The 26,821-nt window shown below is 31.2% G+C and overlaps 1 pseudogene across 1 annotated transcript; it reads right to left on the bottom strand.

The window, feature by feature from the left end:
* Positions 1-9,417: 9,417 nt before the first annotated feature.
* On the bottom strand, positions 9,418-13,886 carry LOC146529405 (toll-like receptor 7 pseudogene; annotated as a pseudogene). Its single transcript, XR_014879005.1, has one exon. The product of XR_014879005.1 is annotated as a toll-like receptor 7 pseudogene (transcript).
* Between the last annotated feature and the right edge of the window lie 12,935 nt (positions 13,887-26,821).

The following is a 26,821-nucleotide window of genomic DNA, read 5'->3' as shown; positions in this document are numbered from 1 at the left end:
GTAATAATTATTATACATTGGATGTAACTGTTAAAAGAAGTTGTTCTTACCAATACAATAACCATTCTAATTAAATACAGTCATCTAAATAGTTAAAAACTTAACATCAATTAAATATTCTGCATAATATGTCATATATATATACATGTTTTGCTTAAAAATATATATACATACATACTTTCTCTCTTATTACAAATGCAAAAGATAAATTTAAATAAATAATAGCGCGTGCTAACAGCAATCTTTTCGAGCTAACAGAAGCACAAACAAAGATCGAATTAGTCTAAGAGTCCGATGCTATAAATATATCGCTCTAATTTTTTTCAATGTCCATTGTTATTATAATAAACACTATTTAAAATAAACTTTTAGCATATGCTGTATAAATTTAAAGTTGTAAATTTAGAAAACATGTGGCTCAGTTACAAAAAATGCATTTTGTGGTGGTAACTTTAACCAGATGCAAATTGTTTTGCGTATTTATTTAAAATATTCTCCTTTTTTAGCTTCACTCTATCTTACATATAGCAAAGTAAGTAGACAATTTCGTGTAACGTCATTTTCCATCAGAATTCAAGATATTGCGAATGCAAACTTTTCTTTTATACCCTATGTGGTGGTCGATTACTGTTTTTACTATCAGATGCGCCATAACAGCTCAGCTCAGTATATTTGGATATATAAAAAAAAATCAACTTAATTTTTTACTGTCATAAAAACAATATAAAATTTATTTCATAAAAGCAAATGGCCCTAAGATTAGCAGTTTATTTTTTCTAAGCTAACCCACGCATGTTATTTCCACGAGCACATAATAAACGAAACTCTGCTACATTGCTACCCGACTCTCGTACTATGATTATAAAGCGTCATGTTTGTTTATAATTAACGGCATGAGGCTCATAAGGAACATTGTTTAAAGCTGAACAGTGCACAGATTCGATAAATATTATCCTCCTGTGTGGTAACATGAGCTTTGACGTCGTGGATTGTAAGAGTTGCTGTAATAAGTTCAGAACAATTGGTAATTGTGTTTTCAAAGGTATGTTATATATTCAATTTATTATTACTTATGAGTTCAAGTCTGGTTTTAATTAGATGTTTTTTTTTCAGCTTCCGAGATAGAAGAAGGTGTCAAGATATTCCGCTAGCTTTCCGCCTAGATTCTAAATATTGCATGCTGAGTAGCAGAACTTAACGTCGCACTTTACCTTAGTAGTGCGGGGATATGTACACGAATCCTATTCTACTTTAAGTAATAAATACAAATACAACTTTTCCATCGTAACTATACTAAATACTAAATCAATAATAATACAATTAAAATAAAAAATAAAAAAATGTTATTTCATTTAATTTCTCTACATCTATTTTCCATGCTATGAACTATTACGACAATGTCCACAGCGTTAAAAGACTTACGTGTTAATTAACAGATTGCATTAATAAATAGTGCCCAAAGCTATTTTATTAGCGGGAACTGTAGCGTGCGGTGGGAATTGAAGTGAGATAATTTCTTGTCATTAGAGTATTATTTATAACGAAGTGGTTGAGGTTGCATGCGCCGGCGCAGTACGATTTAATTATTGAAACAGATGTGCCACAGTACCACAGTGGGAAAAATATATTTATTTTACTGTGCGAATGGAATTACGATTGTGTTGGCACTAGGTGTGTAATTAAGTGGCATAAATTTTTGTTGGATGAATGTTTATTGCCCTTTTGTTAAAATATATGGAAGTGTTTTTAGAAATGTTATAATAAATGTATACGTATTTTAAATAAATAAATGTTCACAATAAATGGGATTTCTTATTTTTATTTTGGAACAAAAAATATGAAAAGACAAGTATAGTTTTTTTTTTCATTAATGTTTATTTATACCAGTAAATTTTGTATTAAAATATTACACCAAAAAAGTGAACGCATCTACATAGCCAGCTTATTCCAGAACGTAACGCCGGCGGCGCGGTAACCTGTTCCCCAGCGAGCCGTACGTCACTGCCCTGAGTTAGATTATTATGTAATAAATCATAGTAAAACCAGTAATTAAGAGAGCGGAGACTTTACAATAAAATGGATTTGGTATTTTTTTTTCCACATTAAATAACCATTTCGGTGATGCCCGCCTAAACAATGATCGATAAAGTCTTTATACGTGTTATTTTTAACATAAATCAGTTCTGAGCGATTTGATTGATCGTGATGTAAATGTGCTGCAACATAAATGCTCTTGTCAGATTTTCGTGTTCATAATCTTAACACATCGTATTTTATACACACATTATGATAAAAAGATTATAACCATACATAGGTAGGTCCATATACTAAGGCATATATTTTTTTTTCAGCTTCACTCTGTATCAAAGAGAGCCTAGTGCTAAGACACTCTGCTCTCCACTTTCCGCTGAATTCAACACCGCGTTTTGCCTCGACACCAGAGCGACACATTTTGGCTTTCAGATTTCAATAAAACCTTTATATTATTAAAAAAAGAAAATCTAGATAAAACAATGTAAGACTTCTCCTATGTTCGTTACATACAATTAAGTACTTAACTATGAGACGAAATCAATAATATTAGTAGTAAAAAATAACAAGCCATTGCTTCCGGTAAACATTACATACTTACTTATATCAAAATATTTATATACTAATGATATATATTTTAAAGCTGTCGATCAAACACAATCAGTCAGTATTATTGTTAACTTGGGTTGTTAATAAGAACCTCGGTTACTTTTCCGTAAAGGTTCAAGACTGTCAATTACATGCTTTACAAATGTTTTACCAGTCCTGAAGTTTACTTCAATGATATTTAAATTGTATTCAATAAATCATTGTTGTTGTTAAATTTTGTTTGAAGTCGTCGTAGCGCAGGGGTGCAAGCGCTCGTTTATAAACGCGACGGCTACGGGTTCGATTCCCACTGGGAATGAAATATTGAATACCCAATTCGAAAATTCGACGGGAAGTGGGGAACAGAGTGTCTTTACATTATTTATTTCCATGTTCTGCCTTATTTTTAAAAACTTATTAAAGAAAAAAATATTTTTTTTTATGCATATTTGACGAATTCGGAATTCCAATTTATACAGTTTACGCGTAAACGGTCTTAATTTATATCAACACGATTTAAGCTTCAAGATACGAGTACATTAAAAAACATAAACATACCTACACAAATAACACAATAGAAATCTAAAACAAAAAAAAGGTAAAATCCCTTACCCGGGCTCTAAATCATAACTAATCGGCTGAACGGAAGCCTCAATCACTTCTAGTAGCCGTGCCGGTCATCAGTAACGTATTACACATATTGATTGCTTCGCCTTTCCAAAAGTAATTTGCCTTAATAACACTAACAGCAGTTTAATGTAAAGAAAGTAGTGTGACCTTTGCGCGGTTAGGTATTTGTTATTTAAATTTGTTGCCTCATAGAATATTCTATACAGTATAATATGTCTATATATAGATGTTATAAGAATTTGTTTTTAAAAGGTACTTTACATACTCTTCTTTGTATTAAATCTTCTTCTTCTAAAACAACTATCGATTTTTTATTCTATAGTTATATTCTTATAAGTATACTTAGTAAAATTATTATAATATTAAATTAAGTAGGTCACTTCAACAAACTAGCAAAATAAATAACAAAAGCTATCAACATCATCTTCATTAAAAATTGCTCTAAAAGCTCTCAAGAATATCAAGATAAGTTAAAATTTATCTACAACTTTGAATATTGATAAACGATTAGAAGGAAACTTTACTTACACAACGGAAAATATCGTAAAATAAGAAGTATTCTAAATCGAATACTAAACGGAATGTCCTTTAGTAAGTGAGCAACTTCCAAGGCCTTTTGGTCCCCGAATAAATTAGTTTTCGGAACCTTCGGGCCAATAAAAGTTTTAAACAAAAGAATCATAAAACAAACGGCCCGACTTCAGTAGTAAGCAACAGTGCTTCGATGATTTACGACGGAACCGGGACACAATCGTTGCTAACTTTTCAAATAAACTAGCTATGAATAGACTAAAACATATGACGATGAGTTCCTCACATTTTAATGATACAGCCATAGCGTATGGGGACAATGGGGTGAACGAGACAATAGTTGATTACGTTTTATTTGACGTGAGCTACCGAGAATGGGGCTATTCGGCAAGAGGACGTCACGATTTTGCTTCTGCGCTATAAACTTCGTCGAATACTTCTACGCGTGGAGTCGTTCTGGTCTGTCGATCTCGTATGTGTAATGTGCTGACAGTTTGCTACAAAAAAACACATGAAAGTAAACCCTTCATCTGTTTTTGTTGTGTCGGCGTCGTTTTATGCTCGTATTGCGCATATTAAGTTTGTTTCACATCAGTTAGTGTGGATGGTAGTTGAATTTTAAACAGTTTTTGCAATAACCTGCTATACTAACAAGTTGTTTTGTTTAATAATATTGATTTAGCCATCCTTGTTATATTATATGTAAAAACACGTGTTATTATTATTAAATGCAGTTTTAAATACACGAACACAACTCAAACTACATTTTAATTGCTGTGTACATATTCACATAATTTTTTCTCCGAACGCGACACCCAATATCTTGGACAAACAAAAATAAATGAGTTTTCATTTGCCGTTAAGCTCTTAATTGCAGCATCTCAAAACTTAAGACGACAAAGGCTCCGTAATGCAAAACAAGTATAAAATTACAATACGACCTTTGAAAACATCTCAGGCTACTGTCCCTCGCTTATTATTATGAAACAGAAGCCAGCTCCATTGTGCCGCTGTCAAAACTGAGCGGATGAGAAAAAATGCGTAACAATGTCGCTATAAAGTTAGGAACGTTTTACAACGTCCCCAAATATTAAGGTTCCCGGTAGCTACCAGTATATGAGTTTTGTCTTTAAGAAACACGGCTCGACTTTATGACCATTCTGGCTTACGTTCTCTCGGCGCGAGTTTTTTCTTATACTGCCTTAAGTAAGATGTAATATAACAAGTAGTGCCGAGTGCGGACATTAGCAGGCTTTCTCTTTTAAGGGACACGTACGGTAGATTTTATGGTCAATTGTTTTACTTAGCATTGTGAAGGCGAAAAGATAAACGGGATGTTGATTTTAAATCATATAGTTTGTTAAATGAATTGTAAATAAAACGTGTTCATGGTTCATTAGGTCTTTTGTGTTGGCCGTGATGAGCACCAGTCATATTAATCGGTAAAATTAAAGGTAAATTGAATCGAAATGAATGTTTTTGTGGGTTGTGAAAATATTTATAAACATTTTTGTGCTTCTTTTCGTTGGATGAAGTTAAATACGTTGGGAAAGTAACTTAATAAACGTAAGAGAATAAAAAAATTTTAATGTCCATACCATATCCCTTATATTGTTTGATATATTCCTGAATTTACGATTTTTATACTCCTAAGTAAATCATAAATGAATTAAAGTTAAAGTAAAGCGACAAGATTAATGTAAAGTATTTAAAGTGGAACTAAATATATACAGTTATTTAAGCTTATTAAAATTTGCACTAATAAAAACTAGAATATGACTTTATTTAAAAAGTGAAATACCTTTTGTGCTTTTTGTATAAAATTGTGCTTTTTAAATACAATTCACGTTAAAATGTTTTAGCTATTTCATTTCATTGCCCAATTCCAATACCTACTATTCGTTTTGCGCGTAGCGTCCGATTTTGGTGAGCTATGATCCGTGACGGCTTTAGTCACAGTAAACATTTAAAATATAGTATTTTATGTTCTATTAGATATTTATAAAATATTATTTAGAATAAATAATCCTGTAAAATAAATAAAGCTGTATTATAAATATTAATATTGAAGAAAAATGTAATTAATAGAGCGGAGCGGAGATAAAAGCGTAGTTATAGTTTATTTTTATTTTTATTTTTCAGGTCGATCATACTAAAGCATATGTGAGATTCTATTACACAATACACAAAATTTTAAAAGGAATGAAAATTTGAGTCCTGTCATTTAGCTTTTGCGTATCCTGCCGTTAAGATAAAAAAATACTTGAAGATAAAAAAAGTTTCTTAATATATTTTTGAATAAAAAAAATATCTTCATTTAGCTGATAGAATTCACAGAACAATCGCTATACGAGCAATATCGTAATGTTTGTGAACCTAACATACAAACGTATTTGTATATAGAGCTTTTAAGCTATAATGAAAGCTCGGAGCACATTTCGTGAACGTACTTTTAATTAAGCTGCAAAACGTATGCTATTGAGATCAAGAGAAAGCATATTAAACACATCGTTTTGCCTACTGGTGCGTGTCTAATGCATTTAATAAATTTGAGACGGAGAAAGCAGGCAATTTGCACACATAGGTACCTCTTTGATGATGGCTGCTGACATGTGATTTCGTTTTAGTTAAGTACAGCAGTAGTTGAAATTATTATTATATTTTTATGTAAGAACAAATGGTATTTACATTTTATGGCAAATTCGTGTGAAGTTTATAGTAGTAGTATTTTGGATTTTAGATTATATTTGTACTATGTAAAAAATATAAGTAACTGAATTTATTCCAGTTATCATCATGACATTTGGAAGGTACACGTAGCTTAGGTGACAATATTATAATAATATGGCAACATCGAACTGATCTGAGTGTAGAGATAGAACCTGAATAGTGAACTTCTTAAAGGATACTTTCAAAACACTCGAATTTAGAAAGAGTCATATAATTTATACTGCCGAAAAGGTGTTCTAGCATAAAGTCATTTTTTTAAATTATATTATTCAGTTATATACTTAAAAAAATAATATGTAATATGTAATGTAGTAATATGCAATTAAAAGAAGAATATGCAATATTTTATGTATATCTACACGTAATAAAATGGTGAATTAAGTACGCTCAAATATTCTTCTTACTATTTGGTTTTAAAGATAAATTTCCTATATAGACAATGCTATTGTATTATGCTTTTCATTATGAGTATATTTAACTATAATAGTTTGATTTTAAATTTATTTAAAAAAAAACGAATGCATGTTTTCTATAAATGGTTATAACAAGTTCAAGTGCTCGAAGGCCACTTGGTTTCGAGTTACACTCATAACAGACTCTTTGTATTACATATTCTATTATTGACCTCGTAATCATCTAATCTTAACTTGAATTATTTTTACTAGATTTGAAGTTAAATAAACAATAAGTATATAAAATATTTTAATCTTGATTTTTTATGTGTTTAAAATTTTCAGTTGTTACGTATGTTCTTTTATGTAAATATTTGTAAAAAATAAACACATATTTATATGGCAACGCAATAAGAATATTTTTATGATATTCTATTAGTACGTAATATAATGAAATTTATATATTTTTGTATTTTTACTTTTTTCCTACGTTTACAGCTAATATGTTTATTACAAGTCATTCGATTACTTACTTTTATTTTTAAAATATTATGTAATTTGAACTCAAGACTATCGTGCTATATGCCACATCCCTAATAAACCATAATGGCGTAGCAAAGTAGAGAAAGTAGGCAATTATAAAAAAATGGTGTGTTAAATATATCATAATATTATAACCTAAAAGCCTTTCACTGGTACAGAAACACAACTTCCTCTATGACTAACTTAGAATTACAGAAAGGAACTTAATAGATACTTTGAATAACAAGTAACGGTGGCGATATACGGGGAACAGCTAATAACTGGCAATGCAATTGCCGATCACGGCCATAACTCCTGGCGTTAGCGTCGTTGCTGCTTGAACGATGGGCCATTCAAATAATACTATTGGAAAACACTGTCCGTCCGTACGTTTGATAAAGATTTAAATGTATATGTGTGTATAGAAGTATTTTCATATTTTAAATGGTTCTGCAGTATAAGAAATATTAAGTATATTTCACCTATAAATATTGTATACGTGGAAATGTTACTTTTGATTTTTGTTTTTTTTTTCAGAAAGCTTACATTAAATTGATACGTCACATTGTGTCAATTTTCTAAATAAAATTATTTTATTAGCAATAATTTAGATGATATAATTTAATTATCAATAAAAATATAATTTCTTTGTTTTTCCCTTAAAACTTTTTTAAAACTTCATGATCAAATGTTGCACGACAATTAAAACAATGTATAAATTATCAAAATTTCTTACATTACCCAAACAAATATGCTTAATAAATTAAAAATCCTTAAGAAAAGCCGCGTCTAAATGCTTGTTCTCATTTTAATATTCAAGCAAGCGTAAGTTTGTGTTACGCCTAAACTCAACTCACGTGCGGCGGCGGATGCCGCGTCCGGTTTATGGACAAAGAAGAAAACCTATTTGAACTTAATCTTTTGATATTGACGGATTGGATTCAATCTCAGCTAAAATGTTAATTTAAGGTGTAAAATTATATAAAACGTTGTATTTAATATTCTATATTAATGAATTTGACTTTTTTTTACTTAAATGTTTTGGAGTTATATATTTATGTTTAAAAAAAATATATTTAAGTAAACAAAACATGAAAAATATAAATTGCTTTCTAACTATTCTAATGTAAAAAGAAACAATAAGTAGAACTGACAGTTCCTTTACGCTATAGCACTAACAATTGATTTATTTCTTTAATTCTAAGAAAGTTTTACCTGAGATATTAGTCAGAGAGTATTTATTATATTATTTAGAAAGGTCATAACATATGTATGTTGAAGAATTATTAAAATATATCTGATACTAGCTACAAAGTTCATTATTTAATAATATTATAGTACTAGCGTTAAGTAAAACAAATTTAACCAAAACATGAAATAAATAAAGCAATTAAAAGTGGCTATTTCAACCTCGTTCCAGAATCACTTAATTGTATAATTACGTTGTTTTAAAATAATTTACTTTTAATTCGAAAATAATTAACTATTACTCATAGGAATAATTTCCCATACAAAGGTAAATGAGAAAATGGTGTTTTAAATGGTATTGTAGAATTCGATAGTTTATTTTTAGTATTTTTAAAGTTGTTAGTATTTTTTAATAACTTATGAACTTATGAAAAAAAATAACCAGTTAATTTTTTTTAAGCACACATTTATCACAGTCATCAAAATATGTCATATTAGTTAATTATGTTATTTTAAAATAACTAGTAGGTACTTTTGCTATGTTTTTTTTGTCCTTTATATATTATTTTTATTATCTTTTAAAGTGTTACAGATGTATTTCAATGTACTGAAAGTTATTCTTAAAATGGTAACACGTTAAATTTAACAGTTAATGTTTAAAGTTTTACTTTTAAAGCACTAATTATGAGAAAGAATTAAACAATGCAACGTTACCATTTTTATATCTAGTGAACAGAAAGTTTCTGTGAACGATTTTATTTATATACTCGTACATTATATTAGGGATTGTGAATAAAAAACTGTGTTAAAAATCTTCATCACTTTATTCTTTTATATTGTATAAATAACGCCATATTAATGATATTTAATATAGTATGATCACTTGTTTTTGCTATTTACAATATTTATTTGCTAGAGCAGTCTTTAAAATTTTAATACGTAACCTAACGCAGGATAACGACAGGCAATAGTAAGTTCACTTACATAAATTTTGGTATAGCACTTACAACTAATAATTACAATATTTACAGCGGTCTAATATCAACATCTATAACTATTTACAATGTGACTGGAAGTGGGCTATAGCCCGTCTAGACTAGGTACGCTTGCACGGAGTTGCCCGTGTCCACAAGAGGCGGCGGGGTCGACCATTGTCGCATATCTCGTCGCCTTCCTGGTGCCATGCCTTGCTCTAATGAAGAGTAATCAGAATCTATCGACGAGTAGATATGATCTGATATAGGTCTTCCGTCAGGGCCGTAAGCTACGGCCTGTGTTTGTCTGACAGCTGATGGCGATTGCCGCACTTCTGTACTATATTCAGGAGGTGCACTCGCTCCTTGTCCAGTATTACCTAACACTGGTGACTTATCTAAGTAACTCATTGTTCGATTCCCTCCGTTAGGCACGGAAGAATCCAACGTATACGTATTTATATTTTTTCTATAGTTGTGCGATCGTGTTTTGTGGCTTGGATGTGAGGTATCCGGCATTATGTACCTGAGGCGTTCCCAAAATCTCTTTTGTCCCCAACGCAAACGAGATCTCGTCTCAAGATAGGGTCGTAAATCGGGATCACAAATGGCGTCTCCTACTACCGAACATTCTTCAATAAAAATTAGTTTATGAATACAGCCTTTGAGAACTTCGTGTAGCCCTTGTCGAAATTCATATCGAGACCACTCTGTTTGCATAAAATTTCGTGTTAATACTAGAATAATCTTTTTAGACGCCTCTGCGGCTTCAGCTACTGGCGGTGCACATTGCATATATTGCGCACCGTGGTGTGGAATATCTCTATAGTGTAAACAAAGATGATATGGGCGGTTGCCACCTTCTAATTCATTAGCTAATGACTGAATTACAAACTCTTCATCTTTAGGGCTATAGCAAACATATGCATCATATAACTTTTCACTTTCTTCGTATGCCTCAGAGAATGAAAAAACTCGAATTCCACAGTTAGTATAAAGCCATACACGTAACGAGTCTCTAAAAAGAAATAATACGACAAGGGCCAATAAAATTAACATAAAGCCGGTAAGAGTTAAGACCATCATGGGAACATAGTTCGACACCAGCATGTTTCCGATGACTGAATTATCAGCATAATAATCGCTGCAGGCAGTACCGTTCAAATTAAGTTCTTTTTTCTGTGGCGGCTTCGCATCTCCATTCCAACACCACATATCCGTTATGTCAATAATTTTTTGCGCGTTTTCAGCAAGATATGCAGTCAATTCTTGCAAATAACGACACTTGCATGACCATAGGTTGTTGCCAAGGGACAAAGCTTTTAAATTAGGGTTATTATTAAAGCTCCAAACACCAAAATCCACCAGTCTGTTCCCATCAAGACGTAGAGTATGTAAAGATCTTAATGACATGAATGTCATGTTAGCGATATGACTTATCAGATTATTTTGTAAAAATAATTCTTTTAGGTTACTGAGTTGATGAAATTCATATCCTTTTAATTCCTTTAATTTATTGTTTCCTAAATGAAGTATTTGTAAGTTGTTTAAGCCAGCAAACGTTCTGTTCTGTATATTATCGACGTTGCTATTATTCACATAGAGAGAGCGCATCTTTTGTCTTCCAATGAAAACGTGATTTTGTAATTCTCTTATATTGTTTCCATCTAAAAATACTTCGGTTGCGTCCATTGGTATCTTGTGTGGTATTTCCATGGACGACTGGCCGGAACAATCAACCACGTTAGTGTTCCATAACGGGTCGTGGTAGCAGGTACAATTTTGTGGACAGGTCATTTCACAGTCACACGCGTCGTAATCGCAGCAATGACAGATAGCAAAACAATGAGTCTCATACTCACACAAAAAGTCCGATGTTCGAAGGTTTGTTAAGGGCACATGAGTTCCACTACGAGTGTTCGTCATTTTACACAAAACGTTTTCTAAGTCCATCACGCGCGGGTACTGCCTCATGGCAGTCATATTGTTTATGATCGGCAGCCATTCCATATTACAGTCACATTGAAATGGGTTACCACCGATGTAAAACTCAGGTAAAGATTTGTTCGCGGGCACATTTGATAAACGTAAACTATTTAATTCTAAATGTACAATTTCATTAGCGTACATGTCCACACGAGTTAAATTCTTTTTGTCAAAGAATGTGTTCACATGAATGTTATTCAAAAAGTTATTATTTATAAACAATAATTCTACACTGTTAGGTATAGCTAAAGGCGATATTTCCATAATTCTGTTATGACTAACATCTAAAGTTTTTATATGAATTTGATCTTGCAACTTATAATAGTTACCCAAGTGTTCAATAAAATTACCGTGAATGTCCAACCACTTTAAATTACTAGGCACAAACGCGTAATCGAACCACACTAGATGATTTTCTGATAGATTGAGCCACAAAAGACTCGCCAGCGTTGAAAAGACACCGTTGATGTCCGTCAAGAAGTTTCCATCTAATCGTATTGCCTCCAGCTGCGCGTTCCGACTAAAAGTACCTCTTTCGATTAAATGGATTTTATTCTTCGCTATATTCAAAACTTGTAGGCTTGGTAGATCCCAAAACATCCCAACACTTAAGTTTCCGATTTGATTATCGATTAATCTCAATCCAGTCAATTGGTTTAGATTTTTAAATGATCCATTTGTGAAAGTTGATATTTGATTTTCACCTAAATCAAGAGTTTTTAAAAATGGAAGCTCCCATAGTGCGTCGGGAACCTCTAATAATTGATTTGAGCTTAAGTCCAGTTCTTTAACATCGGAACAATTTTTAAAGGCTTTTCTGTCAACATTAACAAGTAAATTATTATTTAATGTTAATTTACTTAAAACAAATAAACCATTAAACAAATTTTCATCTATTGTAAGAAGGCGATTTTCAGCCAAATTAAGAGTATGAAGGTTGTATAAAGGCAAGAAAGCGTTATCTTCTATATATCCAATCGAATTATTCTTCAAATTTAAAATTTGCAATACAAAGAGATCTTTAAATGTTTTTCCATCTAGTCTTGTTAGGGCATTGTTAGATAAGTTTAATACTATAAGTCGTATTAGTCCCAAAAATGTCCCGTCGTCAACATGGCTGCTTGTAAGTTGGTTACTGGAGAGATCCAAGACAATTAATTGTTCCAGGCGGTGAAATACACCCCCCGCGAGCTCAAATAGTGAATTATCATTAAGATATATCTCTCTTAATTCTCTAGAATAAGCAAATATTCCCTCCGGTAACGTGTGTAAACGGTTATGTGATATGTTCAATACTCTTAAAGAAACTAGGCCATTAAAAGCTTCACTTGATATGTCAGTTATATTATTATGCTGTAAGTATAAGTGTTGTAAGCTTCTCAATTTCAACAGTTCAGAGTCCTCGGGCAATCTTTTTATTTCATTGTGGCTCAAGTCTAAAGTATGTAAACTAGAGCCACAGGCGTGTCCAAAACCAATTTGTCCGACAGTTCTTATTCTATTTTGTGTTAAATTCAACGTATTTAAATTTTCCAATGAACAGAACACTCTGGATGGGACGAACTTTATGTTATTTTGAGCGAGATCTAACGACTGCAGTTCGGATAATCCATTGAAAGAGTTCAAAGTTAATTCCAAGTTCTTGGTAGGACTCCACTCAGAGTTCTTTGAACGAAGTTTAAGTCGTCTTAATTTATTCAAATCTTGGAAAATATAGTCCGTAAGTGTTAATAGTTTGCAGTTCTCTATATTCAAATCTGTCAATCCCATCACTGGACTAAAATAATGTGCTCTTAACGAGCTTTCGAATAACAACAGATGATTACATTCTATAGTTAATCTACTTGTTTCTGGGCGTACTGAAGATATACTGCTGCCATCGCCGTCCAAAGTTCTGACTTTACAAATAACGCTGTTTTCCGAGTCCCGGTCGTTTACTCGAACGCACTTGTCCGAGCCGTAGGGCGACACCGTCCATCCTATATGCAGGAGCGCACACAACACAGCCGTTACAGCATACATTATCACAGATATTTCATTCCACTATAAAACGTCTCATAAACACTCCCCGTGGGTGGATATCACCATTTCCGAAACAAAGTACGTAGCACAATTTAACGCTGGAGAAAAACTTGCGGGCATTTCTTGATAGGAATGTCCATAACAACTTTAAAGTCCATTAGATGTTGTCAATAAAGTAATTACTTGTAACACTTGTATACGATATGATAGTTTGGCAGTTTTCTGTTATGAAAATTATATTGCGAGTGTGAAAGCGCAGCGCAGATTGTGACGCGTCCTCTCCACGGCGCGAATGCGTTGTGACTGTCAAGCGTAGCGTTTGGCTCATGGAGGCGGCAGTAGGGACGCGCAAGTAGCCCCCCACCGCACCTCCCCTCGCCCGCTACTCGTAAGTTCTTGCTTACTTTTAAAACTCATAGAGCCATCTAGTGAGAAGTAGCGATACAAAACGCATTATAATTTCCTCGGAAGTTTTAAAAGATTTTATTAAGATTATCGTTAAATTTACTAATAGGTACTAAATAAGTATGGTTTATATTTTTATAGGATATACAATTTTGTGTATATTATTAATAATAAAATTATTGATTTAAATATTTATTACCTTCAACACTTACTTTACTTACACTTACGGATTGAATTAATTACAATTATGTATTAGGAGAATTAAATTATGAATTTACTTGATTTTAGTTAGTTTTTACAAATACGATATTATATATGATATCGCATATTAAATTAATTTAAGTAACACATTTTAGCATTTTTTCCTTACTGATATGAAATCATACAAATAGATTCAATACTAGATGATACCGTTGCTATGTAGCAACCAGTAAACAGTTTATGTCGTTGCCAAATTACATTTGAATTCGGTCAGCCGTTACCGTACTGATTGAATAAAGAAAATCCATTCAAACTTTTATACTTTTCATGTATATGCACAATGCGGAATACTAAAATAAAGACAGTTACTAAAAAAATACTTTGTATGAAAATAATAATTATTAATGATTATTTTATTTTGAGGTTAGGTTAGCCCCGACGGCTCAGGAGTACCGTGTGACTGTAAGCGCAACGGTCATGGATTTGATTCCCATTCGAGAGAATGAATTAGTATTTATTAATATTTTTATTTCTTCGCTCTGGTATCACAACAAAGCGTTGCGTTAAGTTCCGCCACTCAAGACGCAATACGTCAAAAATTCGGTAGAAAATGAGGAACGAAGTGTCTTAACACTATGCCCCCCTTCGCAGACAAAAAAGAAGAAGATATATGGATGAATATATTTCTTATATCATATTTACTAACGAAAAATCTTGATATCTACATATCTCCATTCAATCCACCACCTTTAGAGTGGCATGTCATTTACATATATCAAGTCTATTCCTCGTTACGGGCCCTTCTCGAAAGCACTTGAGTTGCCTGTTGTTTAACGTCAAACTTTATTACAAATAAAATTTCAAATTTGAATATTTCGTTGTTTCCTAATGTTTTTCGATGTAGAAAACTGTGACTACACAGTGGGAGAAAAATGGAAAAGTCATGTCTTCTGCGTACAATCACTCACTTATTCATACTTCAGCTGTAACAGAGACATAACATTTTGAACCTTATTGTTAAAATATAAAGTTTATTTTTGAGGGTTGTTATCAGAATAATTTACATTCGTACGGTCTTCTTGGCTGACAATTTATTTACAATACAGTGCATCATATGTTTAAATGTGTTTTACTTAAACTATAATATTCTATACAAATATTAAATAACGTGCTATCCTAATATAATAAGAACATATGGTCACTTTAAAATCGTCCAATAATATTTTGAACTATGATCTTAATATTATTTAAGTAAAAAATGGAAGTAGTTGAAACAAATAAAATTAAAATATTTTTAATATAACATTATTATCTCACAAAAACAAATAGATTTCATGATTCAAAAAAATCGAAACAATAATAATTGTGATTCAAGAAAACAAATTTGCTAATAGTTTTATCGAATTTATGGAAAAACAACTTTACAATATTTTTTTCTTGGTATAATCTCTTTAAAACATACTAATTTAAGAACTGAAACGCGTTTCGATAAAGGCAACAATACTCACGTCCATTTTGTAACCAATCGTTTAAAGTAGTGTCGCATGTTAATTTAAGCAAATCGTATTTAAGCTTCACCATTTGTCTTAATTCCGTGATTGTGAACAATTAATTTGAAGCCGTCGATTCCACCGCTTCGATTAAACGCGAGGAAATTAACAAAAAAAGTAAATTTACCGCTTGCGAAGGAAATTATTATGATGTTTGTTTGACAATACGTAAAATATTTCAAAATGGAATGGAAGTTAATAGCTGTGCTTAGTTAGGGATGGAAAACTGGTGAGTTCACGGCTAGTTGTACAAGCGTGTGACTGTAAAAGCGATAGGACCCATTCAAGGAAATGAAATACTTAATTAGATATTATGTAGAGTATATTATTATAAAAAAGTTAAAAATACATTAAATATCACGTATTTTCTTATCAATTCTGTCCATTAAAGCTTCAATCTTTCAATAAAATACTTAAAGGTAAGTATATATAGTAGATAAAATAAAACTAAATCAACTCCGTTTGAACCGCAAACGCGGGCGGTTTCGAGTTGTTTCCGCTGAACCGCAGTCGAATTGGCCCTTAAGCTCATTTAACTTTCTAACCACATCTTATTTTTATTTCAGTAATTATTTTTAACCTAATATATATACATAGTAAAACAATATTTGTATTTTTGAAATGCATATTTTCATCTTATTTTTTAAATATTTTTTTAGGTTTACCTGTATTCTGTAACCTGGGTTCCTAGTATTGAAACATTCCGTTCCCATGAGGACACTCCTGTTCCCCACTTTCTGGCGAAATCTAGAGATGTGGTTAGGCGTGTTGAGTGGCTAAACGCCGTTTTTTGCCCTTATAGAAATATTACAAAAATATATATTTTAATGTAAAGACGTATATAAATTTTAAACAAGTAAAAATTTCAATTAAAGAAAATGTATTGATAATCAGTAAGTTAACACCCAAATAAAGTCAGGTTACTTAGCAAAAGAATTATCAAAACTAAATCTATTGTTAACAAATCAATACACTGATAACAACGCTTATCGACCTTTGTTCCGTTCAAAGAAAATATTACTAATCCTCCATTAGGAGGGTCTAAAACACATTTCAGGTAGTGCTTATCTCATATTCATTAAAACTTCGCCGAAACGATTTCACATATTTACATTATATTTTATTTGTTAGTTTGGCGTTATCGCAATTTCGCACGCCTTTTTGTTGCCAAGTAGGATAATAGCCAGTCCCTTTGATAGCAACTTTTGCCTATTTTCCCACACGTTGTCTAACACTTTATTGAAAGAGTTTAGATGTAAAGTTTAAGAATATAGATTAATTTTCTTTTTTTTTAGTATATATATTAGAGTTGTAGATTCTACACGCTAAATTTAATCTTCGCTTAAAATTGATTTCATATAAATAATTCTCTAGAGTTAAGTATCCGTTCTTATAGTGAATCGTTCATTGTCTACGTAGAAAAACCATGCTATACAATTTGTTTTAAGGCAGTAAATTTTTAAATACATTTAAATATAAAGTAACAAATTATTAATAATTAACAAAAGTGTATTATATTATATAGCAAGATAGCAATATATTAATAGTAACCCATCATGTTAACTAAATCATCTTCACGCTGTATCCCGCACACAGGGTTGACAAAGGGAACCTAGAGTTAAGACACTCCGTTCCTCATCATATTAACTGAAAACTTAATTCTATAACATTTATCGGTAAAGTGAGCATCGTATAAACAAATTTGTACGTACCATTACGGTCTATAATACGTAGACGTTCTACGGTCGCAATAAGAGCCTGACAATGCAGATAATATCCTTGTTTTGAATACTGCTGGGTTGTTATGCTAAGTTGGTACGGATAATTCAAATATTTTTACTTTATTTTTATATAGAAATATTATAAATAATATAATAATAGTGTCCCAAAATATTTTAATTTTAGATGTTTTATCATTATAAAGTTTGTTGTTTATTTTATTGAATTTTTCTGAATTGTATTTTGGCATCAAGCAATTTAAAAAATTTAAGATTCATCATTTCATTAAAATATTTTGTACATCTTATTATTATTTAACTTCACAATTTATCCCACTATAGTAGAAGGAACCTGGGAACCTAGTGTTGAGGCACACCATTCCCCATTAAGGCCTTTCTGTTCCCCACTTTCCGCGGAATTATCGAGGCATTGTGTGTTGAGTGGTGAAACTCAACTAGAGCAGGGATTGAATAAACAACCGACACATTTACAATTAAATGATAAGCAACGATGGACTCATTAAAATAGCTATTTTAGTTATATTATTCAAATATTCTAGCGAAAAAATAGATTATATTATTATGTAATTTTAAAACGTTCTGCGAAACCATTTAACTAAAGTGATATACCTATTTATATTCACAAAATAAAGCTTTGGCTGTAAAACAAAATTCTTCTAGTACAATTGGAAAACAATAATATTAGTCTAAAAGTTATAACTTCAGAAGTAGATCGAGAAACTTTATTTGGCTGTGTAGTTTGGTTTGAATTATTCATTTTATTTAACAACTACAAACATGGCCGCTACATTGAGGTTTTGAATTCGAAAATTTGTTTGCACAGATATTAAACTGAATTTAGTAGTTATAACTAGAATAAAATAGGGAGAATGCTTAAAATTATCCTTTAAATGCATAGTTTGTATAGTAGTTTAGCTGTCTAATTAACTCAAAAGCTGATGCTGCTTACTCTTAGAATTAATGAGATTTCATATAAAATACTAAAATTAATTAACCGCTTTCTTTACATTTCAAACTACTGATTTTTGTCAATTATGTAGGTAACCAGTTATTTTATCATTTTTATAAATTATTTGTTTTAAATTTTTTTTTTTTTATTGAGTTTCGCAAGTATGCAATATATCCAAAATAGAGAGGTTAGTAACTTGCCACTAGATTCTCTTATATCTACTACATATAAAAGGAAAAGATGTGTTAAAACAATTAAATATTTCAGTTACATATAATATGTTATTCTGATTTAGTGTTGAGACACTCCGTTCCCATCTGCTCAATTATTGAACATTGTTTATTGAGTAGCGAAACACAATGCCGCGAACACAAAAGGTCCTATTGCCAGTGTGACTAAAACGAAAATAACTCATATTCATGACGGAGAATCGAACTCATAACTATTGCACTTATAATCAGAGGCTATTCCGCTGCGCTTTAACGACCTCTCCTTTTAAACTAACTTTTAATAAATGATCCTTGTCTATACGAACATATCTTAGACGATCAAGAAGTAGAGCTTTCAGAATCACTTCCTATATACTCTTAATTGTATATAATACAATACTTATAATATATACAAAATTTAACTAAGTAAACAACGCTCGAATAAGCAAAGTGTTCAGTGGTCCCCTTAATGGGCTGCTTTAATTGCGAACGATTAGAAAGGATTGAACGTGTTTATTTGTTTGCAATAGAATTGTTTGTAGTAGTCATTGAAAGCTAGAAATTTTTATTTATACTTGGCTTGATAGATAAATTGATTATTAAATAATTTTTTTTATTATATTTTTATAATTATCACAAACATGTAAGTAATAAATCGTTAAAGAAAGTAAATTAAATGGTCTGATAACAGTCGTTCCTAGTACTGGTAGGCTTATAAAGGTTTTAAGGATCTATTTAATACTATAAGCTAAAAAAAAATAAAAAAACTAGAAAATAAATGTTTGAGTGAAATACATTTTTACATCAGTGACTAATTTTTCGATAAAGTTTCATCATAATAAGTACAATTATCCCGCTTTACTTTCTTCTAAAGTAATTACTTTCCTTCTAAAATATTTAGAAAACTGCATTTACAAGTAAATAAAGTAAGTACGAGTGCTTTTTCTTTTATTACATTCGCATACATTTCTATAATCTAGAAACATAACAGCTTTAATGATGGGATAACATGCATAATGTCGTGTTAAGACGATATTTGTAGTACGTACACCTGATCTCATAGGCACTACTGATTTTAATCTTAATTATGTAGTCCACTTCGTTGGTGTGTTCATTGGTATTTATAAGTAGCTTAGGTTTTAATAGCTATTAGCTATGCTAGTTCGGTTCTGTAAAATATCTATGTTAATTTAAAATATTAAATCAAATCAAAATAAATCAGTTGTAACTTCACTTTGTACCCTGAACATAGTAAGGTAGGCAAAGGGAACGTAGTGTTCAGGCACTACGTTCTCCACTTTCTGCCGAATTCTAGAGGCATTGCGTGTTAAGTAGCAAAACTCAACGCCACGCTTTGCTTCGACGCCAGAGCGAAGAAATGGAAATATAAATTTAAATAAATATTTCATCTCCTCGAGTGGGGATTGTACCCATAACTAGTCTTACTATGAGGTGCCCAGGATCATCAAATATTAGAAAAAGTGACAAATCACTCTGTTTCCTTCCAATCCAACTAGGATCGCGTTCAAAGGCTTTAAGCAATTAATAATAATAACTGTCAGACGCCAGCGTGGCGCAGTTCGGATGGGCCTGACTGAACACGGTGAATGTGGGGTTAATTCTCACGTGGGGGAATATTCATATTTATAATATTGATAATTTCTCACTATGGAAGACAAAATTTAAGGCTATGCTTCAATGTATTTGGTAGTATGTATGTTTTTCACTTATTACTTTCACTAATTATTTTTAATTTTATTTTTTCTAACCTCAAGGTTATTGGAGGAATTCAAGATAAGGCCGCCTTTGTGCTTATGGGAAGAAGTGAAGCTGCTAAAAATGTAGATCTTGTTATATTATGTAAAATATTATATACTTATATATTTAAGATTATGCAAGTACTAAAATTGAAACTTGAATTTTGATTCCCAATAGAGTTAAATATAACAAAATTCCGCAAGCCACAAACGTTTATCGCTTACCAACCTCTCATCTGCGACGGAAACGGAAATCGAATACTTCCCAAGTTCATTAATATAATACTACCGATATAAGCCTTTGTATTCTATACAAGGGGAAGATTTTGTTAGCGATTCGGCTTACGATTTCAACAATTATTTATAGTTTCTTATTATGAAGTAGTCAGGGTTGTATAATTAATGGTATTTTGTGGCAACTGCCTGTGCCTTTTCAATCTATAAGATCAATTATTATCTTTTTTTTAGTTTAATGATATCTGTTGCTGCATTTATTTTCAAGAATTGTCAATAATATATTTAGCATTCGTATAAATATAGGTATATTTGTGAGGTCAGTCGTGACGCACAAATTGTGAGCGTAAACTCGACAGATTGTGAGTTCAATTCCCATTTTCTATGCTCTGGTGTTGAGACAAAGCACGGCGTTAGGTTCCACCACTCAACACTCAATGCCTCCAGAATTCGGCGTAAAATGGGAAGCAGAATGTCTTAACATGCTGCGTCAACAGATTTCAAATAGATTTCAAAAATATTCCTAAAAAATGTGCATAAATATCTCACTGTATTATAATTAAGCATTTCATGGTTAGCTATCATTTTTCATTCTCCAAGTGCATCCTCAAAGCCTATAATACCTAGATAGCTATAGAATAAATTGTGTCGTCATCACCGTAAGAAGCTAATTTGCGTTTCCATTCATGCACAGTGAGGCGAGCTGAAGACTTCAATTTATCAAGATTAATAGCTCAAGACGAATAGTAATTAGGTATCGACAATTCAATGACTACCTCGGGGGTAGAAGTAACGTAAACAAAGCGTCAACCCTTGTTGTCCCCCCTTGTCCCCTCCAATGCTGGGAAGAAAATTAAATTTGCATTTGATGTTTTTACAAAGTGACAAGACAAATAGCATGTCGGAAAGGATTAGTGTCTTCTAGATGTTAGATACATCTATTGTTATTATGTAGATAATAAATTGTCATGTGGCTTATGATAGGGATGGTGTAGTTAGCTAATATTAATGTAATTGATGAACTATTATTTTTCAGCTTCACGATGTATTCCGCTTATAGCAGGGTAGGCAGAAAGAACCTAGTGCTAAGACACTACGTTTGCGCCGAATTTTTGAGTCATTTACGTGTTGAATCCAGAGCGAAGAAAGGAAAATGTTAATAAATAATAATTCATTCCCACGAGTAGGAATATATCCCACAACACACAGTTATCAACAAAAGTCACCGATTTTTACTTTGCTTTGCAACCCGGAATGGTCTATTACATTATGCGATTTTACGCCCTGTGATATTTAATGGTAATCTATAAAATTAAAATTGTAAGTGAACAAAATGTAAAAAAATATAAAAATTCAACAAAGAAATTCAAAGAATTAGCTTAAGCATCCTACCAAATGCAAACGCATCATCACAAACTTCAATGAACTCATGGCTCATTGCGGCGTGGCCTTAGGTTGTCATGTGGGGGATATAAATTCTCGTACATAAATGAGATTGATATTTTAAAAGAACCCTATGTTTCTTTAGGTACTATAGTATACTATATAGATTTTATTTGAACACTTATAAAATATAATCAAAATATCACGAAATATCTTTAAAAAATTATTCTATGGCTTGTTAGACAACTAAGCAGTTTTGGCATAATTAAATGTTTTTAAATAAAAATTTGTAAGTTAATTGCTTTTGTCGAAATATTATTACACAAAAACATTATATCTCACAAACAGTATATTTCAAAGAAGTAATTTCATAATTTAAACTATTTTTACTTAATTATTATAAACAAAAAAATATATTTTTTAAATGTAATGGGCCCCAACTTAAATGTAAGCAACGGTGATATCACGACGTAAAGTCACGTTCGTCGCACGCGTATCGTACATCACGACGGTTAATCTTGAGCCTGACATTATACTAATTAAATGATCTTGATCTTTGAGCTTTTGTGAGCTTTGTATATGTTTGTTTAACAAGACTGAATTAGACTATAAAACTAGGAAACTTATATTAATTAACGTTATACATATGTAAGGTACATATAATACAAGTTATACCTTTGAAATTATAACGTCAACAAGAAAACAGCATTTAAAATCATTTACATTTCAATAATAAGAAAAATGTCGTTGTCGATCTTGCTTTGAAACATCTTTGAAGAACTCAGAAAGTGTCTCTTTAAATTAGTTTAAAAATTGTTGGCACCATTCACATTATCATTCTTTTCATATATTTACTAATAATTATGAAGAATTATATAATTATTTTAAAAAGCAATAATAGTATTTTTAAATTATTTTTATCTTATTCTTATCTTATTCTATTAATAGTTTATATATAAAAAAACAGAACCCTTGTAGGATTTTGTAGTTGTCCGTCTGTCAAAATAATTTATTTGAGGAACTCATGAATGTATCAAGCTGAAATTAATATCAAATATCTCTAGGTCTACGTCCCTTGAAGCACAAAAAAAAATATGTTTTCATATAATTTTTTAATATATTGTATCTATCCATGGCCCAACAGCAGTGCTACAAATATCAATATTAATATTCTTAATATAGTATGTAAGCACATTAAACTTATAACTTTGTGCTTGTAGGTCATGACATACACTAAGATAGAAACTTCGGCTCTACTAACTCAATTTTGAATTTATCGATCCCATAATAAACCCATTAGTTGATTGTTCCTAACATTTCTAATACAAGCCAATTACTGTTTGGAAGTTTGATTACAAAGCTGTCTTTAATGTTGTGTGCTGTCAGTATATACGGACATATCTGATTATTATATGTAATAAATTGATTTTTTATTATTTTAAAATGTGTATTAAAACATAGTACATTAAATATAGTAGCAAAAAAAATAAAGCAGAAATTAACCGATAAAATAACAAAAAAAATATTCATATGAACAGTACTTCAAAACCTGTTTTAAAAATAACTAATTAATCAAACACAAAAAACAATAACCAATGATCTATAAAATAGATTCTATTAACACAAAAAAAATTAAATTCATCAGATTAATACCATATATGGTATAAAATTTTCCACACCGGAATCATAGATCATAAGCACTTACACAAAATGTTTCATAGATATTAATCAGTATCGTTCAACAGATGCGTTAATGATCTTTTATATTATACTCGCGGCGATGAGAGACGACGACTTGTGAGTGACAGCGTCGCTGTAGGTACGGTGGTTAATGATGGTTTCCGGAAGTTCATGTTTTTTTGTACGCTCATATACTCGTATATACCGTGGATATGATTTATTGTTGTTTAGTGTTATGCTGTGTCCAGTTATAGCAGGGTAGGCAAAGGGAACCTGGGTCTAGTGTTAAGTGTCTAGTGCTACACGCAGTGCCTCAAAAATATCGGTGGTAGATTTCCTCTGCTGTGTACGAGATACAGTGTGAAGATGATTTTTTGATATAGGCGGAGGCAACCTAGTGTTAAGACACTACGTTTACTATTGGCATAGTTATAGTTTATATAGAGAAGACGAGCAAAACACTAATATTTTAAAAAAAAAAATTTTTTTTTTTGTTCTTTATTTATAGCGTTCCGAGCGTGCCAATTCAGCACTAATCACTTCGTCAATGTCACGTTTAACGAAAAACCCACAAAGGAGAATGTACGTTAAAAAAAGACAATATTACTCAATAGGAGAATGCACGTTAAAAAGAGATCCAGCTAAGATATATCTAATTAATTAAACAAACATGACACACACTATCATGAATTTGACAATATACTCTTCTTTATACACGTTGCTATGGCAACGCGTATTTATACAATGGTTCTCTTGTCGAAATAATTAAAAATACTTTACCCGAAAAGGCAAGGCAGTTAATAAGTATTTATATAATATTGGAACGTCTTCATCATAAAACTAGTTCCATTCAAATCGATTTATGATACTTTAATAGGTAGCGTGGTATAATAGCTTTGGTTTTACATATATGATAATTAAAGAAACAGATAGGCGCGGTATTAAGAACTAATAAATCGAACCGGCTATACAGTTGTAAACGAATGTACACAAAAACATGCCATTAGACATCTTGGATACGTCTTTATAGCTATCGGATTCCTCTTTAATTGACACCCTATCAGTCAACCGTAAAGAAGTCAACCGTAAAAAAGCAGAAAATTGAATATACACATCTTTTGATGAACTATCCTATGGCAATACAACCACGTGCATACCATTTTTATATCTAATCGAAACTTTTATAAGGCACCTATAAAATATTTTTAGATAGATCGTAAAAATTAAAAGTTATTATATAAAGTTTGTATTACCATTTTACGACTAGTTCTGCATTCATATCAGACGTTAAACAAATTACAATTAATTTTGATAAAAAGTTTTTTATAGTTCTGTAGAAAGTGTGTTATAACTAAATTTAAATTAATTGTTGGTACAAGTAGTACGATAAAAATTATAGAGGCTATCAAACTGCAATTGAAATCTTGTATAATAATAATTGTGTGTATGTGGTTACAGTTACATCAACATTCTATATAATATGTACAAGGCATTATGTGTTGAGTGGCGGAACTCGCACACTTGTGCCTCTATGCCACGATGGCATAAAGTGTTTGCGAAAAGTATAATTTATTAAATTTATCTAAAGACAAAAAATATTATTGTAACGAATTTATTAATCCTATCCTAATTCCGTAGAAAGATATTCTTATTAAAACAATAATAGAAAAACTTCATTCAGACAATACTATTACGTAAGAGGTCCTTAGGCGATCTCTAAAGACTAGGATAAAATTGATGATCCAATTTGCTCTTTCTAATCGAGCGTCGAATGGACCAACGCCATGAAATTAGATCGCTGTTGCTATATTTAAACGATATAAATTGTAATAATGGCTGTTGAACTGCTGTTATAAATTACAAGATTTATCAAATATATTAAAATTTAAATGTGTTTTCTATTATCGGGTCTAGGAATATCATAAAATGGAACGTCTTAGTTTCGCAGCTATTTAACTTAAAACTTAATCATTCTGATAGGAAGAGGTTCAAATTTAAAATTTATCTATACTAATATTATAAAATTGAAGTGTTCGTTTGATTGTCCGCGATAATTTCAGAAACTCATTTCAAAGAGTTTTTTTTTATGTTAGTTAGTTCATTGAGGAAGGCTATCTATAGAATACTTATATATAATTTATGACATTAAGTTGATATTTCCGATATAACCAACCCACTTTCCTTGCTTACTTATAATTGTTAGTTCTCCCTACTTACTTTCATTTGACCGATTAGTCGAAACCGAATATAAACAGTTATTCTTATTAAAATCCATGACCCCACACAAATAAGACAATCAGCAATCGTAACAAGAGCAAAGCTTGGCCCAATTAAAACTGACACCAGCTTCCAGTCCCGGTGAAGTCAGCGAAGATCTACATCGATGCCATTAATTTCATTCGAAAATATTTCTGAGTATAAGATTTTGATATGGAATATTTTAATTGCTTCTCAAATAATGGTGGCTTTTAAAGCTGATTTTGTTAAACAATTTCGTATATATCTCTAAGAATTCTTAATTGGATGAAATTGTAAATCAATAAAATATGTTTTTTATTGGCCTATGAAAGAAAATAAATGTAATAGATTACAAAAGAATCAAACAAAAATACTATAAATATTTCAGTATTTTTTCCAAATGAATACCCTAATTTCCCTTTTTCAACATAATTATAGGTATATTAAATTAACCCAATTTCATCCAAATAATAACATTATATTAATCGACTTTCAATTCCATTTAACAAACACAAAATAGAAATCCCAACACAATAATTAACCTAATAGCCCTCCACCCTTTGATTAACTCAATTAAGAATTCCCTAATTTTTAGAAACATAATAAGGGCTTTTTAAATAATTTGAATTTTTAGTAGATAAGTAGGGTGTGTAATTAAAAGAGACGTCGTGAGGCATGGTGTCTTATCGACTCGGGTTTAATTTGAGCCAGGCATGGGACACGCGAACGGATCACGCGACGAAACGCATTGGTGGCTACAATACGAGTACCTGCGCTCGAATTTAAAATTTATATTTCCTTTTAATATCGATAGCTTATCAATGTACTGGACATGTACATGTTACAGGCTGACTGTAGTTTTTAATTAAATTAGTTTGGTAA

Source organism: Heliconius melpomene, chromosome 18, assembly GCF_056956725.1.
Source record: "Heliconius melpomene rosina isolate 202511_hmr_F chromosome 18, ASM5695672v1, whole genome shotgun sequence".
NCBI lineage: Eukaryota > Metazoa > Arthropoda > Insecta > Lepidoptera > Nymphalidae > Heliconius > Heliconius melpomene.
The sequence above is the reverse complement of the archived record's forward strand: the minus strand, read 5'-3'. Positions and strand labels throughout refer to the sequence as shown.